Source organism: Camellia sinensis, chromosome 11, assembly GCF_055761805.1.
Source record: "Camellia sinensis isolate YWXY chromosome 11, ASM5576180v1, whole genome shotgun sequence".
Classification (NCBI taxonomy): Eukaryota; Viridiplantae; Streptophyta; class Magnoliopsida; order Ericales; family Theaceae; genus Camellia; species Camellia sinensis.
Genome location: NC_138971.1, coordinates 120,990,321 through 121,005,992, shown reverse-complemented (window position 1 = coordinate 121,005,992; position 15,672 = coordinate 120,990,321). Strand labels below are relative to the sequence as shown.

General features: G+C 34.5%; 1 long non-coding RNA gene across 1 annotated transcript; it reads left to right on the top strand.

Moving 5' to 3' along the window:
- Positions 1–3,555: 3,555 nt before the first annotated feature.
- Positions 3,556–9,361, top strand: LOC114308233 (uncharacterized). Its single transcript, XR_014344414.1, has 5 exons — positions 3,556–3,793; positions 3,883–4,078; positions 5,092–5,157; positions 5,291–5,355; positions 9,128–9,361. It is a non-coding gene; the product is annotated as an uncharacterized LOC114308233 (long non-coding RNA).
- The last annotated feature ends 6,311 nt before the right edge of the window (positions 9,362–15,672 follow it).

Sequence of the window (15,672 nt, the reverse complement as noted above, 5' to 3'; positions counted from 1 at the left end):
ATTCGATCTTGAGCTCAAAACGAGCCTAAAAGTCAAGCTCAAGCTCAAGCTTGTTTATTAACTTAACGAATTGAGCTGAGCCAAGCCCTTAACGAGTCGAGTCGAGCTGAGCCAAGCTCGCAAACAGCTTAGTTCGTTTGTAGCCCTAACTAGAATAGTATTTACTTTTGGACTAATTACATTTTTAGTTCACAAAGCATGAGCCTTGTGTCATTTTGATCCTCAATGTTTGATTTGTGCCAATATTGTCTCCAATGTATAAAACGTAAGGCAAATTACATTACTAGTCCCTATATTTTACCCCTTGTATCATTTTGGTCCCTACACTTTCAAATCACTCAATTTTGACCCTTAATTTTAGATTATGTGTCAATTTAGTCCTATTGACAATTCCGTTAGTGTTTTTGACGAAAAATTGATCACTGAATTGGTTGAGGTTAACTTATTGAGTTGAGCAAACTTATAATTTTGACGCTAAAATCATGATACATTCCACTTATGTGTGTATTTTCCACTAAAAAATGCTAACAGTTGCATTCAATTGACTAAGTTGAGACAGTTATAAATTCAAGGTTAAAATCGAGTCAATTGGAATTATAAGGACCAAAATGCAAGGACTATTGGTGTAATTTGACCTAAAAAGTATTTCAATTTAGTTTCCAAATGTTAAATTACATCTATTAATAGAGTTATATTGGGAGACTAAATTGAGACACTTTTTACACATTATAAACCAGATTGATACAACTTCAACATTGGGACCATATTGAAACACTTTATACATAGGGACTAAATTGACACAATTTAAACATTGAGGACCAAAATGACTCCTGCTTTGGGGACTAGAAATGTAATTAACCCTTTACTTTTAAATGAAGTTAGTTTTATTGGATTTTTTTTCTTAATTTTTGCCTCAAACAGAGGACCTAGTATATATCCAAGTCATACTTCAACTAGAGCAGTATTTACTTTTGGGTTGATTACATTTTTAGTCCCCAAAGGATAAGCCTTATGTCATTTTGGTCCCCATTGTTTAAATTGTGTTAATTTAGTTTCCAATGTATAAAATTGTTTCAATTTGCTCCCAATGTTCAAGTCGTATCAATCTGGTCCATAGTGTATAAAAAGTGTTTCAATTTATTCTCCCAATCTAACTCTGTTAGTAGATACAATTTAAACATTTGGGGTCTAAATTGAAACATTCTTTATACATTGGGGACTAGATTGACTCAAATTAAACATTGAGGACGGACATTGAAATATATTTATACATTAGGGACCAGATTGACATTATTTAAGCATTGCGGATCAAAAAATATAGTTATACTTTTTTTGTGACGGCACAATTTGCTGTCACAAAAAATAGAGTATTTGCGACGGCAGAAAATCCTGTTGCGAAAAAGGAGAGTATTTGCGACGGCAAAAATTATTGTCGCAAAAAAAAAAAAAGAGTATTTGCAACGGCAAAGATTGTTGTCGCAAAAAAAACAAAATAGAATTTTTGCGACGGCACCAGCTGCAGTCGCAAAAAAAAAAAAGTAAATATATATATATATATATGTATTGTGGCTTTGAGACGGCTTCATATATATATATAGTCACAAAATGGTTTAAATAAATGCAACGGTATTTTTCTGTCACAATTTTTTTTTTTTAAAAAACGACGTCTTCTTACTCTTTTGATATAACATTTCTCTTTTCACCCATTTTTTCATCTTCCTGTCTCTCTTCTCTTTTTCTCTCTCACTCTCTTCTCTGTCTGTTTGTCTCTCTCTTTTTCTCTGTGTCTCTGTCTTCCTTCTCTTTCTCTCTCTCACTCATCGCTCTTCTCTGTCTGTTTGTCTATCTCTTTCTCTCTGTCTCTGTCTCTCTTCTCTTTCTCTCTCTCACTCATCACTCATCTCTGTCTGTCTATCTGTCTCTCTCTCTTTCTCTCTGTGTCTCTCGTCCATCTCTCTTCTCTCTATCTCTCTTCTCTCTTTGTCTCTCTTCTCTCTCTCTCTTGTTTATCTCTTTTTGCTCTCTTTGTCTCTCTCTCTTCTCTCTCTCTCTCTCCCTGTCTCTCTCGCTTATCTCTCTTCTCTCTGTGTCTCTCTCTTTTTCTATGTCTCTCTCTCATTCATCTCTTTTTGCTCTCTTTCTCTCTCTTTGTCTATCTCTCGCTCATCTTTTGTTTCTTTCTCTTTTTTTGTCTCTCTCTCTATCTCTTTCTCTTTCACTCATCACTATTCTCTCTCTGTCTGCCTGTCTATTTTTCTGCCACTCTCTTTCTCTCTCCCATTTTGTTCACCTTGCTCACTTTTTCTCTTCTCTCTTCTCTATTTATCAAGCTCCCTTTTGATTTATCGATCCACTACAAGAAAATGCACTTTTAGCGACCACTTTGTCTCTTTCTCTCTCTCTATCTCTATTCTTTATCTGTCTCTCACTCATCTATCTCTCTCACTACTCATCTGCTCTACCACCTTCACCACTACTACAAATGTCACTCCACTACCACCACTGTTGCCACTCCACCTCTATGACTACCATTACTACCACCATCGCCACCATTCCATTACCACCATCACCACTACTACAACTATTACCTCTTCTCTACCATTGCCACTCCATCATCTCTACCACTACCACAACTTCACCACTAATCTTCTTCGCCATCACCACCACCATCACCTCTTATCCACCACTTTCGCCACTACTGCCGCTCCCTCTGAAACTTGATTCAAATTTATTTTTTAAAGACTAAAAATTAGTTTCATGAAAAAATTTAAAAAATCAAAACTACCATTCTCGTCAATTTTATATAATGTTTTGAAGGATATGATCAACTTGTTTGGTTTAGATTTTCAGTATTTATTTTTCAGGAAATTGAAATTTTTTATTATGTGTGTGTGTTTTTTTTATTTTTATTTTTTACGTTTTCACTATTTTTTTTTAATATTCTAAGCATTTTTTTTAATTTTTAAATACACCACACATAAATGCACTTTAAAAATATAATATTTATGAAAAAAAATATTTATAAAATTCACTAAATACTATAAATATATATATATATATATATATATATATGAAAATTTAGTACATTTTTCGTATTCTTGTGCATTTATTGATTTTTAAAATTTTTTTGACAAATATTTTATTTTTTAGATACATCTAAGTAAGGTACATCTAAAAATATAAAAAATAAAAATTACTTAAAATTTTAAAAATTCACTAAAAATAAAAAACTCAATTTTTAAAAAATTAAATCAAAAAAATCGAAATCAAATAATTTTAAAAAATTCAAAAATACATTTAAAAAAAAAAAAATCAACCAAACATGATCTCAATTTTTTACCTCCCTCCCAACGAATAATGTTTTAGAGCACTAAATTGGGAGCTCTAATAATGTTTTAGAGCACTAAATTGGAAGGTCTAGAGTATCACTAATGATGTGGCACAATGACCTCCACTAAAGTAATGTGATGTTTTAGCTTGAGTTTTTTTTTTTTTTTTAAAAGCTCATTAGAACTATTAGTGTTCTAGAGATTAGTGGGTGGTAAATCACCACTCAATTTCAAAATGTTCGAATTTCCCACAAAACCCTATCTCTGATTCGTTTTCCCTCTCCTTCTTTTCACGCTCAAACAGAAAATTCACCAAAAGAAAAGCCCTAATTTCCAAACCCCCCTAACGCTAATACGCAGTGTACTCTCCGCTCAACTCTTTCCTTATCTACACACACTCACACGCAGAAATGGCTTCCGCCAATGCTATCTCCACCACCTCGATCCTCACTTCTCCCAAATAGGTAATACTATCATCACAACTCTTTATCTGCTGCCGATACATGCATACGTATGTATGTATATATTGATTGATTGTGTTGTGTGGATTCAGGGGAATTTGACGAGTAGGAGAGTGAGTCAACTACTGCAAGGTCAGAAGATGAATTACAATGGGGCGTCCTCGAGTCGGCAGTTCGTAGTGAGAGCTATTGCGAAGGAGATCGCATTTGACCAGAGTTCGAGGTCTGCTCTTCAGGCAGGCATCGATAAGCTTGCTGATGCTGTTGGCCTCACTCTTGGTCCAAGAGGTATAATCTCTCTCTCTCTCTCTCTCTCTCTCACTTCTTTTTCTTCTATTTCCATTTCTTTGTAGAGTTAGATGTTTGTTATTTTACAATTGTGTTTGTTAATTTGTATAAAAAAAAAGAGTGATTGCATTAATATTAAAGCTTAAAGTTCGTTTGGATTGGGGAAAATAAAAGAAATGCATTTCTTTTTATTCATATCAACTATTTTGATTAATAAAGAGATACAGATGTGGTGAAATGGAAGGAAATGGAGAGACTTACTCTTAAAATTCCCATTTTGAATCTCTCTAAAAGTGAAGAGATTGAGAGAAAAATGTTACTAACAGATTACTATATTTTTTTCTATTTCATGATACTAAAATTGTCCCTTTAGATGTAGAAGAAATAAACATAAAATTGACTCTTTGGTAATATTACATGAGAGTTTTTTTTTTCTTTTTTCTTTTTTCTTTTTGCCTGTAGTTCAAATAAAGATAGGAGAGAAAATTATTCTCTTTTTTTATTTATTTATTTATCCAATCAAAAGAAACAGAAAACACAATATTTTCTCTTGTTTTCTTTTCTTCCCTAACCTAAGTAATCATTTTTAGTTCAGCAAAGAGATTGTTTTCAATGTTCACAAAAGATGGAAATGAAATATACTGAAGTTTTACTTTTGTAAAGTAGTTTGATTGTTCTGAAACATTGACACAATCGGCCATTATTTTTTTTTTGTTGGCACTCTTCCACTTGAAGATCATGATTCATATCCATACTCTTCACATTGGTGGAACATGAAAATTTGGCCCATTAGGAGAGATGAGCACATATTTTACTGCTATAGAGCTATTACTGTTCAACTGATTCCTCAGTTCAAACTACGCTACATACCATAATTGGAGCATCTTAGATTATTAGAACTTGAAGGAACTACTATAAATTGAGATTATTTCATTTGCTTTCAGTTTTATCCTTTTCCATTGTCCTAGAAAATCAGAGTCCTGTTATCTTTATTCCCTCTTATTTGTTCCCAGGAGCATTTTGCGGAGAATGCCAAATTATCTGCAAACTATTTTATTGCTAATTGTGAAGAAATGTTGGTATGTTTTATATATTTTTTCTTTCTTTGCTTCCTCATGAAGTTTTCTTTGTTTAACTAATGAGACAGTTTATCGTTTTAATGCGTTCTTTCTTCTTGTCACCTTTCTTTGTATTACATTTTGTTATTGACAGAAAGTTGCTGCTATAATTGATGAGTTGCTCCTCGGGTTGCATAATAAGTTCCTTTTTTGCATTAGGTAACATCTTTATTTCTCATTTGGGAGTTTCCTTCTTTATATTAACTTGGCATTGTTTTCATACTTTGAAAATCTTGCCGAGCACTTTTAGATTTTAGGGCTGAGCAAGAAATCCGTAAAATCCGTAATCCGATCCAGTCCAGTCCAATCCGATAGGTTTGGATTGGTTTTTCGAATCCGTGGTTCGGTTCCGGATTGAAGAATTAAAAATCCGTAGTCCACGGATTGGTTCCGGATTGAACCTCACGGTTCCGGATTGGAACCGATCCGGACCGTATACAAATAGTCTATATTTTTATTATACATCCTCCCCCATAGTATCTTCTCTTATTCTATATAAAATCTAAACTCAAACCTAAACCTCGTATAATATCTTCTTTTATTACTTTTGTTTTTTAGTTTTTAGTTTTAATTTGTAATGATCTAAATACTTATGATGAAACTAGTTTTTTTATGATTGTTTAAATTCTAGAACATTATGTCGCTATTATAAAAAAACATGTTGCTATTGTAGAACTAATATAGCGCTATGTTTATATTTTTATAAAATTAAAGTATTATATATATATATATATATTTTTGTTATTTAATTATGTGAATCCGTGGTCCTAAACCGATCCAATCCGTGTTGAAATGGATTGGTTCGGATTGGTTCCAAGATTTAAACGGATCGGATTGGTTCCGATTTTTCAGGAACCGTAGATAACGAATTGGTCTTGGTTTTATCCCAATCCGGTCCAATCCGGACCATGCTCACCCCTATTAGATTTTAGTGTGTAATTTTTTATCTCTGTATTTTTTTTTGGGCAGTCTTGTGTTTTGTATTCTCCCCTTTGATGGGGTTCTGACTTTTGCTCATAGGGGCCTGTCTCTATATAGCGATCCCGGGTTTACCCTTGTTGTACAGTGATCCGGACATGTGTCCGTGGATGTTGGTTGTTGTTTATTATCTTGTTTGCATCCTTTTTACTTTGTATATTGAGTTATAAGATGTGTTGGGCAGGTTTGTTACAGGTTGGTTGTGTTTGGGAGCCTAGTGTTGCTGCCCAGATTTTTGGACCTTCGCTCGAGCCAGGAGTTTGTCGCTCGAGCGAGAGTGAGGGTCGTGTCTGGTGGGTCGAGCCAGGATGGCTTCGCTCGAGCGAGTGTTGCGTCTGGTTCTGGACCTGAGAGTTGCCTTTCTTGGCTCGAGCGAGCTTCCTTCGCTCGAGCGGTCTGGGTTTTTCTTCGCTCGATCGAGAGTTCCTTGGCTCGAGCGAGAGTTTCTGTGTCTGGTCGCTCGAGCGACCAAGTCTTCGCTCGAGCGAGCGTGTTTTATATCAGCGGACAGTAGCGTTTTTGAACATCACTTTTTCACTCCCTTTTTCTTTCAAAACCTAGATCCGACACTCTCTCTCTAAACTTACATTCTCTCTAAGAATTGATCTCCCTAGAGTGTGAATCTAGCCTAGGGCCTTTGTTAAAAAGATAGAGGGCGTTGAGAGCTTTGTTTTAATCTGAAAAAGTTTGGATTTGGAGCAAGTTGATCTTCGAGTCTTCATCTCCTTTGTGGCTTAAACTTCGAGGTAGGGATACCCTACTCCTCTCTATGGATTTTGTCTTTAAATTTTGGTATTTTGAGATGTTGGGCTTGGTTTGGTAATTTTGTGAAAGTTTGGGGCTTTTGTGTAATTTTACAAAAGTTGGGGTTTTATTCATAATAAACTTAGATGCATGTTTGGCATAGAGAAATGGAATTGATGTTAAATCATTGATGAAAATGGGACCTAAGGGTTGAAATGGTAATTATGGAAAATGGCCTAATTACATTGTTTGATTAATTGGGATAATTAATGGTGAGAAATGAGGAAATGAAATGTTGATTGAATATCCATTGTGCATTTATTTTCTGTTTAGAAATAACTGCTTTGGGCTATCGGTGGAGGATAGTCGTGATTGTTGTAGACAATGCATGATGATTAGGCAAACTGAAACTAATCAATGAAATGTGTCATGGAACTTGACGGTTGATAGAATACATTAACTGTATGTATTGGGTGATTGTATATAGAACCAATGTGTTTATATACGTTATGTGTAGAGGAGGAGATGGGGGATGTACTCCGCGGTTTAGGGGAAGATAGGGGATGTACCTCTAAACCGGATAGTGTTGGGAGAAGATAGGGGATGAACTCCGTAGATACAGCTCATATGTTTGTCTAGAGAAGTGAAGATAGAGCTTATATGCTTATCTTGGTAAAGTGTGGATACAGCTTATATGCTTATCTGTGAATGTGGGATATTGTTGTTATACATATCTGTTGAGAATGTGGATATAGCTTATATGCTTATATGAATGTGGGATATAGTTTTTATACATATCTATGGAAATGATGATAGAGCTAGCATGCTTATCTGTTGAAAAAGGGAAAATGAAAGGTAACTTAGACTCGTAAGTTGTATGACATAAATGTGTAATTTATGTGAATGTATTTGTGTTAGCCATCTATCAATTGCTAATCTTTTAGTCATTGTTCATGGTTGGTTTAGTATATTTCTACTGGGCTGTGGCTCACCCTATATGGGAATATCATTTTCAGATGCAGGAAGCATGCCACCTCCAAGGACATAGCTGGGAGGCTAGAGGCGGACATACTTTTGTCGCTTAACTTTTAATGTATTACATGTAACTTCAAGCCAAGGGCTTAATGTGTAAACGAGTTAGTATTCTTTTGTTGTAACCAAGTGTTAACTTGGAAAGCTGTAAGCCCGTAGGGCATTTTGTTTTGATGTTAACATGTAATACTTATGTAATGGAACTCTAATGAATAATAAGAATGTGATTAGTTTATATGTAAATGCATGTCTTATCTGATGGGTTTAATGTTGTTATTTTGAGGGCGTTACACTCTATGTTGTCCCCCCCCCCAAAAAAAAAAAAAAAACCTTAGGGATCCCTCCTATTTTTTCCCCCTCCACATATTTCCTTCATAAATCCAAGATCCAAATACAACATAAGGAGAAAGAAAGTTAGGGGTTTCCATGTTAGATATAGGTGTTGCTTTATCAATTGCGATCCTCTTATAAGCATAAATTGGGGAATTCAGGTAATTATATGCTAAATCTTGGGGATTCTTGTGCATATAGTTGTCTTGTTTTGAGCTTGAATATTTAGTTGATTTTTCTTCCCGACTACTATCTGTGTAATAGCTCATTTAGCACAAGACATGCCAACAAGATCCGTTCTTTATCATACTAAATGAAATAAAGAATGGCTCAGTGGGACGCTACATATATGAATTAAATTAATATATTATTATAGTTTTTATTTATCCTTATTGTTACATTATTATTAATAAGCTTGTTACTTATTATAAGGTGATGTTATCATTGTTGTTCATAAGCCAATACCCCTCAGCACTACTGTTGATTGGTGTGGTTTGTTGTATCTTTCTGAAATTTTTGGTACTTGGCAGCATGAGGTAAGTTATGATACGTGAAAGTTATTGTCAAGATTGAGTGGAGGTGTTGACGTCCCAAAATCTCCAAACGGCGTTGGTTTAGCTCGAAACTTGGCACACACAATCGCCTAGGCACGAGAGACTTGTGGGAGAAGACGAGACTCCAATCGGGTTTCCGATTTGGGAGTTAGAGTCGGATTTCTGTCTAGCCAAAATTATTTACTTAATTATTTTTGTAATTATATAGTAGTTAATTTTTTATGTTTTTTTTGTAATTAAAATATTAATACATAATAATATTGTCATTAATTATTTTTATTTTTTGTTTTTAGATATTTCCCGGGTAGTAGTTTGCTTCTTGTGGAATGCAGGCGTGTGAAGATTGCGATTAACTTTTGTTTTTGTTACCCACGGAAGAATCATGAGGGAAATTTTTGTTTTTGATTTACGTTATTTTGAATTGTGAATAACATTATGTATTTAAACATTGTATATGTATTATGCAATATTATGTAGTGGGACAATTTTGTTAATGAGTTGTAATGAATGCAAGAATATTTTTATTATGGATGAATCGTTATTTTTATATTGGAATTTTTATATTATTATGTAATTATTGGTTTCTTTTTCAGTTATTTTTCATTTAATACAGGTAATTTTCATATTTTCATATTTTTAATAATTTTATAGCATTTTTTTTTTGAAACGACACCACATTGTCGTCACAAATGATATTGGCAGAGTTGAGACAACCTTTTGCGACAGTATTCTTTGTTGTCGCAAATAATCTTTAGCGACGGCATGTCGTGCTGTCTCAAAGAATTTTCAGGGACGGCAGGTATCTCGTCGCAATAAAAATACTTTTTCGACGGCATTTTTGCTGTCACAAATAACACCTTTAGCAAAGGCAACATAGTGCCGTCTCAAAAAATCTCAGATTTTTTTATATTAATGGCGACGACAGAATTTTATCGCAAAAAGGCAATTTTGTTGTTGCAAAAAAAAGGCGACGACATTGTGCCATCGCTAAAACCTTTTAGCAACGCCCTTTGTTGTGACCTCCCACTTGCCATTGCTAAAAGTCATCTGCCGTCACAAAACATTTTAAGTATTTGCGACGACATTTTGCCGTCGCAAAAAGTCAATTTTTTTGTAGTGCTGTTTATTATAATTAATTAATGATTTGTCTTCAAAAAATTAAGTACACCCAATTTTTGAGAAATTTCAAGGGGTGATTATGCCTATAATCAAATGTCAGGAGGTGCTTATAATTTATTATATATATAGAAAGGGTATAAATCACATAGGAAGGGTAACATGGGGATATAATATATTAGACATCATTTTGGTTGAGATCAGCAAAAATAGTATTGTTAGTAATGTCCATAAGGTTTTAGGAAGCATGGATACGGGTATGATACAATACGGATACAGCGATACAGCAAAATTTGAAAAACTAAGATACGGGTACGGCGGGGATACATTTGTAAAAAATATTATTTTTATATTTTTTAGTAATGTAGTATGTAATTTTTATAAAACAAAACATTAATGTAGTTATCTTTTGGCATGAACATAAAAAAAAAAAAAAAAAATAGCAATTCAATAAAATTTCAAAAATTCCAACAATATAGCATCACCCATAACAACCATAATGCAATTCAAATTAATTTACCCTTTCAATGATAAAAAAAAAAAAAAACCTCACAAGGCTCCTTGATGTTGTTGTCTTTTAAGGAAATAAAAAGTGGGTACTAGTAACTTAGCTTAGCTGCCCAAAAAAAAAAAAAAAAAAATGAAGAAGAAGAAGAAAGAAAAAAAGAAAAAGAAATTCAATGCAGTTAGTACAATGAGAGGAAGAGAGAGTGAGATTGAGTGAGACAGAGAGACAGAGGGTGAGTGAGATTGAGATCGAGCGAGAGACAGACAGTGAGAGGGAGAGGGAAGAGAGAGAGAGAGAGAGAGAGTGAAATCGAGCAAGAGAGAGGGACTAAGATCGAGTGACACAGACAGAAAAGTGAGAGAGTGAGAGCGAGCGAGCTAGAAAGAGAGAGAGAGAGTGAGAAAGAGTGAGAGTGAGAGTGAGAGTGAGAGTGAGAGCGAAAGAGGACAAACCTTGGTCAATGACGACGACTCAGAGTTGCTGTTGTTCGCAAATCGCAATAGAGACGACAACGTTGTTGCTGCTGTTCGAGTTGTTGCTAAGCTAGGGTTTGTTTGATTTTTTTGTTTGTTTGTTTTATTTTAGATTACTTTTGTTAATTTACACTTTGATCCCATTATAAGTTTTCAAAATTATTTTTTTTGCCCCGCCGTATCCCGAAAGTATCCCAAGCGTATTCTCGTGTATCCCAAACGTATCCAAAATTAAAAAAATTAAAAAAAATTGGGATACATCTCTGCCATATCTGATACGTATCCCGTCGTATCAGACGTGTATCCGTATCCGATATATATTCGATACGTGTACGAGGGCCATTTCAGAGTATCTGTGCTTCATAATACACCTTCAAACTGTGGGGGTCTTTGTGATATTTTTTAATGTTTGGGGGTGTTCATGTATTTTCATGAAAGATTAGGGGTGGGCACTTTTCACCAAATAATATATTGTTACATATATACCAAACCAAACAAAGCCTTTTAACTCCCATCATTTTCTATATATTGTTACACATATAGAAATAATAAAAATTTATTCATTTTCAATTTACAAATACATTAATATTTTATTATATCAAAATAATAAGAGACCATGTTTTACATTCAATTCAATATTTAAAAAAACTAGGCAAGTTACATTGACCTCCCTCGACATTTAAGAAAAATATGATAGGTCCCATAATTTAGCATAATTACCTTGGCCTCCAAACAGAGGTAACAAAATATAGATAAAATTAATATTTTCCCTTAACTTACTTCGTGTTTAAAAGACAAATTTATCTTCAATATGAAATGAAAAAATCACCTTATAGACTTGACTTAGAACCCTAACCTAGACACTTTACTGTCCTAACATTAACCTAACAGCGTGGATTTAAGTTTCATGAAAACACAAAACTTAGGGAGGTTAATCTAATTATGTTAAATTGTTTGGCTTGATGTATTTTTTTGAAATCTTAAGGGAGGCCAGTGTTGATTATTCCTAGGAAATAAGTGAGAACAAAAAATAAATCCCAAATTTCTAATTTAGAAAGATTTACTACAAAATAAATTAGAAACTTCAGGATTTAGAAATTCTAAAACTAAAAAGTCCAAAAATAAAGAATAGGTATGTCACGCCCCAATTTTTAATTACTCGGAAACATTAACAAAGCCTTTAAATTTAGGTCTATTTTTTTTTTTTTTTTTTTACAAACATCCATTACCCTTGAGTAATAAAAATACAATGATACATGTTCTCTCTCTCTCAATGAACATTACAATGATAACAATACATGCCAATCTCCTACTGAGAAACTACAAATGAATAAAATACAAATACATGATCCATCACATCTACAATGAAATTACACATAAAAGACACATTGACTTTTTAATTCTTTAATCAAAGAATCCAAACTTTCTTCCTGTAAAAAGGTAAAATAACAAGGGGTGAGCACTAATGCCCAGTAGGAATCTCATAGTTCTAAATCAATAACTAACAAACAGATAGAAATTATCATGCATGCAGGGTGATACCATATAGTAGAATGGCATTTTATAATTTCAAAATATCGTAAGTAAAGTACATTTTTCTCAAAATTATTTAAACACTTTTAAGAAAAACCTCCAGCCATTAAAAAGCATCCCTAAACTTTAGAAAACCATAGATCCTTATGAAACCAACATGTTTAAGAAACAACATCATTTAAAAATTATTAACCAATTCCCAAAATATTCCCCATTTCATTTCCATTTTTCTCTTATACTATTTCCAATCACTATAACTTCATAATGTCAAGATCCAATTTCCTTTATGTTCAAAAAGACAATCCTCATACACTCAACTCCAACTTGCCCAACAATTACCTCACAGTAACGTTTGCATTGCCAAATAGAATACAAGTATAACACAAGAATAACAGTCTTTTTTTAATTCAATTTCTCTATTATTTATAAAACAAAACTCATAATGTTCCATTATAATCACAAGCAATCCATTGAGTGTATCAACACCAATCCCTAATCCAATTACCATTTCATTTTCCAGTCTTTCAATCAATTTCATATAAAATACCGGATCCAATCACAAGTCATCTCCATGAGTCACACGCTTTACCGGTCACAAGCTGAAAGGAACGCGGAACCTCACGCTTTACCGGTCACAAGCCGGAAGGAACGTGGAACCTCATGCTTTACCGGTCACAAGCCGGAAGGAATGCGGAACCTCAACATACCGCACGCTTTACCGGGTGCTACTCCGGAAGGAAGGCAGAACCTATCTCAAGTGCCACGCTTTGCCGGCTCAAAACACGACGGGAAACGGACCCGAAGATAACATCACAATCCATCATCACAATTAGTGGACAATGCCAACACATCTTCCATTATTTTCGTAACACATTAATTCAATATATATCCATCATATATTAAAATTTCATTCACATAACAAGTACAAATATGTTCCACGACCTTCTTCATTATCCATTAAATCATTCATTGTTTTGTCACACAAAAATATAACAACACATCCATAGAGGCAAAGACTCATCTTTAAAGTGTTCACAATTCTTGGGTTCAAACTATTTCTTTACTTTTTCATATTATCATCAAATCTTCAAATTCAATTTTTTAAACACATTGATTATCAATTACTGCCCACGGTTATAAATTAAATCTCCAACATTTAATTTTCTTTGATACAACACTTTTATATAACATCGTCATATTTCACAATCTCCCATTTATCATTATTCACACTCATCTTAACCCAACATAGACTTAATTTCGTAAATTTAATGTTGATTGAAGTATAGCGATTCCGGTATTCCCTTTATTGTTCTGTTGCATTCCAGACTCGGTTCCGTGGAGTTGGTATTTGTGTCTATCTTGTTGTCGTCCTTTAATTCCATTTGTTTGAGTTTTAGGATGTGTTGGGCTTGGTTGTTGCAGGTTAGTAGAGCTTTGGCTCCCATTGCTGTTGCCCAAGTTTTTGAGTGGTCCGCTCGAGTGGGTCATTTTACGCTCGAGCGGGGTTTACACCCTTCCAGCATTTCGAGTCCCTGCAAAACTTCTGCAGGTGTGTTTTCTACGCTCGAGCGGGTTTCTTAGGCTCGAGCGAGTTGAGCTCAAGCGGCTAGTACCTTGTTGGTGAAAGTTCTGGGAGATGAAAATCTACGCTCGAGCGGACTGGTTTTCGTGCTCGAGCGGATATACTTTATCCTTGTGTCTTCGCGCTCGAGCGGGCCTTCTTGCGCTCGAGTGGACCTAGTTTTTTTGTTCTTGATGCTCAAGCGTTGTGTTTTCCGCTCGAGCGGGAATGTCGTATAACAGAGGGCAGCTGGGCATTTTTGAATCATTTTCTACACTTCCACTCTCTCTCTTACTTTCCCAAAAACGTTTTTGAGAGCCTCTCTCTCTAGAAACTCCCTTCTCTCTAGGGTTTGATCTAGTTAGAGTGCTTCCCTCCCCTTTGGTCTTTGTAAAAGTTGTGTTGATCGTCGAGGGCTACATTTTGATCCAAGAAACTTGTGATTTGGAGCAACTTCGTTTTCGTCATCTTCTTCTTTGGGTGTCATCGTTTGAGGTAGGGATTCCTACTCACTCTTATGGTCTTTGACATAGATTTTTGGTGGTTTTGATAAAGTGTTGAAGTTGGGTAATTTTGGGACTTAGGGTTTCAAAATGTTAAAAGAGGGTTTTGTTATTTTGATTCTAAAATATGTATTGTGGGTTTCAAAATAATGATATTGTTGTTGGTTGTTGATATATAGACCTTTGGGTCAATATTGGGAAATGGGGTAGAAAGCCCTAATTGGTTGTATAAATTAATTGGTATGATTAATTTGGGAAAATGGTGGTTATATGGAATTGAGTTGGAAATAATGAAATTGGCTCATTATATAGTAGAATAATGGAGTTGGATTTATTAATCGCTCACTTTTGAAAATATTGATATTTTATCTGTTGGAGCTTTTATTATCTGTTTAGAAATAATTGCTTGGGCTACCGGTGGAGGGTAGTTTTGATTGTTGTAGACAATGCATGATGATTAGGCAAACTAAAACTAATCAATTGGATATGTCATAGAGTATGACTGTTGATAGAATATATTGACGTTATGTATTGATTGATTGCGTATATGACCTATGTGTATATACGCTGTGTGTGGGGGGGAGGAGATAAGGGATGTACTCCACGGTTTAGGGGAAGATAGGGGATGGACCTCTAAACCGGATGTTGTTTGGGAGGAGATAGGGGATGGACTTCACTGATACAACTCATATGCTTGTCAGTTAACGTGTTGATACAGCTTGTATGCTTATCTATGGAAGTGTTGATACAGCTCATATGCTTATCTTTGGAAGTGTTGATATAGCTAATATGCATATCTGTTGAAATGTGGATACGGCTTGTATGCTTATCTGTTGAGATGTTGATGCAACTAGTATGTTTGTTTATTGTAAAATGGGAAACGTTTAATATGAGTCACTGTCTCATATAAGTGGTTGGCCAGGTTCTGAGCCGTTGATGTAGATTGTGAAATTGATAAGAAATGAAAACTGAATTGAAACATGAACATAGTGGTCATGAAATGGAAATGGGTTATGAATTGATTTATGAAAATTAAACATTTGTCAATTACTAATGTCTTAGTTATTGCTCATACCGTGTTTAGCATATCTCTACTGGGCGTTGGCTCACCTTTTATGGGACATTATTTTCAGGTACAGGTAGT